This window comes from Carlito syrichta, unplaced genomic scaffold (genome assembly GCF_000164805.1).
Source record: "Carlito syrichta isolate Samal-C Ts95f unplaced genomic scaffold, Tarsius_syrichta-2.0.1 Scaffold289907, whole genome shotgun sequence".
NCBI classification, from domain to species: domain Eukaryota; kingdom Metazoa; phylum Chordata; class Mammalia; order Primates; family Tarsiidae; genus Carlito; species Carlito syrichta.
The window spans coordinates 16,321-20,215 of NW_007234003.1; the positions used below are offsets into that span (position 1 = coordinate 16,321).

A 3,895-nucleotide genomic window follows, 5' to 3' on the forward strand; every position below is an offset into this window, starting at 1 on the left:
ACTCACCTCAGCCTCCCAAAGGCGCGGGATTACAGGCTGAGCCACCCGAGCCCGGCTTAATTTTTTGATTTATTGTAGAGACAAGGTCTCACCAAGTTGCCCAGGCTGGTCTCAAACCCCTGGACTGAGGCAATCCTCTCACCTCTGCCTCCCAAAGTGCTGGGATTACAGTCGTGAAACCATCACACCCAGCAAGAGGTGTCCATAATTAGATATATTATACAAAGCATCTAGAATCGTATTCTTTGTTCTAGAACCACTGGCAAGCAAGATTCTAAAAATTGCTCAAGAAATATGAATGATCAAATCAATAACAGAATAACAGCTGTAATGTCTTAGGGTTCTCAATTAATGCTCACTTTCTCTCCATCAAAAAACAGTATATCTATTTTATACCCAGAAACATGATTTTACACAATGAGGAAATTTTGCATTTCTCCTTCATTTATTAAGAAAAGCCCCGGCAGGGTTCGGTAGCTCAGTCTGTAATCCCAGTACTTTGGGAAGCTGAGGCAAGTCGATTGCCTGAGCCCATGGGTTTGAGACCAGCCCAGGCAACTTGGTGAGACCTCATCTCAACAATAAATAAAAAATTACCGGGCATAAGTCACTGTGCCCCACCAGAAATGTATTTCTTAACACTTCTGGAGGCTGAGAAGTCCAAGGTTGAGGGGCCCACATCAGGTAAGAGCCTTCTTGCTGCATCATCTCATACTGGAAGGCAGAAGAAGCAAGAAAGGACAAGCACAAGGGGGCCAAATTAACTCTTTTAACATGTCCACTCTCTAGAGAACTATAACAGTAGTCTCCTTTGGGATCTTCTGCTTGAACTCTGAACTCTCTGACATGTTAATAAAGTGCAAGCTCCAGAAACCTGTGAGATAAATGCATTTCTTTCCAAAGGCTGAATAAGATAAACATAAAAAGTCTGTGGTATTGCCTGCTAGGGATTTATACATTAAATCAAAAGAAGGAATATGGCCAGACATGGTGGCTCAAGCCTGTAATCCCAACACTTTGAGAGGCCTAGACGGTCAGGAGTTCAAGACCAGCCTGAGCTACATAGCAAGAGAGAACACAAACAAACATGAACAGGGCAGAAATGAGCAGGGGACATAAGTTCATCTAAGCCTAAGGAAGTAGGAAGAGCCCTGAATCTAAGAATAATTATAAAAGGCATAAGAAAGATGCTTGCATAATAGCTAACAGTTAGAAATGTGTCCAAAAGGGAGCTGTAGAGATGCCAGGAAAATAAATACACACAATGCTCCTAGGTAAGGATTCCTATAATAAGACCCCTCAGACTTCTAATCTAATTTCTCCCTTTCTACCTGCTGCTCAGTAAGGTAGTATATAGGAAGACTATTCAAATTTTAATTGACAGCTGGAAGTACAATTACTGTACTGCCTCTCGTTACGAGAAAGGAGACCGATCTATTTATCTTTCTAGAACAATCTGACTTATTTAGGTGTCTCAATAGTCGCTGCATGAAAAACAGAAGTCATCGATTTCCTAAATCACTGGGAACACCTAATTCTGACTTAGAGTCAAAAAACAACTTTATAAGAAGACAACGGGCCGGGTACGGTGCCTCAAGCCTGTAATCCCAGTACTTTAGAAGGCTGAGGTGAGAGGACTGCTTGACCCCAGGGGTTTGAGACCAGCTTGGGCAACCTGGTGAGACCTTGTCTCTACAATAAATCAAATAAAAAATTAACCAGGTGTGATAGCGTGTGCCTGTGGTCCCAGCTACTTGGAAGGCTGGAGCAGAAGGATCACCTGAGATCAGCAGGTCGAGGCTGCGGTGGCCGTGAGAGTGCCACTGTACTCCAGCCTCGATGGAGTGAGACTCGACTCAAAAAATATATATATTGACAGACACACACACATAAAATGGTGGGCACATCTGTATGAAATAGAAAAGACAAAAGTTCTAAAGGACAACATGGAGCCCTGCCCATCCAAACACAACCTCACATACTCCAGAGTCTGCAACTTCACCACACCTTCACACATTTAAACACATTTCCTATAATCAGGACAGGAGACACAGGGCATTGAGTTCCATTTCCAGAACCACATTAACCAGCAAGGCGCTAAAACCTAGCATTTAAATTGATCCCAACAATCTAAACTTCTCATCAGTCACAGGAAACACTAGTTACCTAAACAAGTTAGCCATTGCCTTACTAGACTCTGGTGTGGCCATGTGCTCTTTGAGCTATGGCTGTCTCCATGCTTCCTAGCTTTGGTCCCCTCATCTACCGTGGGGAGGTGAATCTCCTCTTTCTTTCTAATTTACTTTTAAATAAACTATATTTTTAGCCGGGCTCAGTGGCTCAGCCTATAATCCCGTGCCTTTGGGAGGCTGAGGTGAGTGGATTGCCTGAGCCCGCGGGTTCGAGACCCGCCTGGGCAGCGAGACCTAATCTCTACAATAAATCAAAAAATCAGCCATGCGTGGTAGCGTATGCCTGTAATTCTGGCTACCCGGAAGGTGAGGCGGAAGGATCGCCGGAGCCCAGCAGGTCGAGGCTGCGGTGGCCGGGAGCGGCCACTGCACTCCAGTCTGGGCGACAGAGTGAGACTCCAACTCAAATAAATAAATAAACTATATTTTCCAACCTAATAAAATAAAATAAAACAAGTCGTATGGTCACATATCCTCTTGTCACAGTACTATGCTCAATTTAAAACTATTGCTAAAGAAAAAGAATATACTATCAAATTCTTTATCACCTCTTCAATAAATCATCTTCCCCTGTGCCCTCCCCAAAATCATATCAAAAGTCCCCTCTTCAATATTTGTACATCATGTTCATAGCGCACTATTTTCTTTCTTTCTTTTTTTTTTTTTTTGAGTTGGAGTCTCACTCTGTCGCCCAGACTGGAGTGCAGTGGCTGCTCCCGGCCACAGCAGCCTCGACCTACTGGGCTCCCGCGATCCTTCCGCCTCAGTCTTCCAAGTAGCTGGAACTACAGGCGCGCACTACCATGCCCGGCTAATTTTTTTATTTATTGTGGAGATGAGGCCTCGCCTGCCCAAACAGGTCTCGATCCCATGGGCTCAGGTAATCCACTCCCCTCAGCCTCCCAAAGGCGGGGGATTACAAGCTGAGCCACCGAGCCCGGCCAGCAGCACTGTTTTCAATAGCTAAAATGTAGAGCAAGTGTCGAAACAATTGCTGATACATTGCAACATGTCCACTCAAGTATCCATCAATGGATGAACAGATAAGCAAAAATGTAGTATATCCATACACAGAGTATCATTTAGTCTTAAAAAGGAAGAAAAATCTGCAATATAAAGAAACCTTGAAGACACTGTGCTAAATGAAACAAGCCAGTTACAAAAAGACCAATTCTGTACATTCCATTAATATGAGAAACTTAGTCAAAATCACAGAGATGGAAAGTTAGAATGGTGGTTACCAGGAACTGGTGGGGAAGGAGGAGTGAAGAGTTACTTGACGGGTATCGAGTTAGTTTTACAAGATGGAAAGTGCTACGAAGACGGGTGGTGGTGATGGTTGCACAACATTATGAGTATATTTAAAACCAATGAACTGTATACTTAAAAATGGTTAAGAAAGGCCAGGCGCGGTGGCTCACGACTATAATGCCAGCACTTTAGGAGGCCGAGGTGAGAGAACTGTCTGAGCTCAGGGGTTCGAGACCAGGCTGAGCAACATGGTGAGACCTCGTCTCTAGAGTAAATCAAAAAATTAGCTGGGCATGGTGGCACACACCCGTGGTTCCAGGTACTTGGAAGGCTAAGGTGGAAGGATCACCTGAGCCCAGCAGATCGAGGTTGCAGTGGCCATGAGCATGCCACTGCATTCCAGCCTGGGCGACAGTGACACTCCCACTCAAAAAAAAAAAAAAAAAAAAAGG

At 44.3% G+C, this 3,895-nt stretch overlaps 1 protein-coding gene across 2 annotated transcripts in view; it reads right to left on the bottom strand.

Annotated features, from left to right (window-relative positions):
- The window catches only part of DNAJC8 (DnaJ heat shock protein family (Hsp40) member C8), a 32,253-nt gene that overhangs the window by 16,320 nt on the left and 12,038 nt on the right, over positions 1-3,895 (bottom strand). The window lies entirely within an intron of this gene.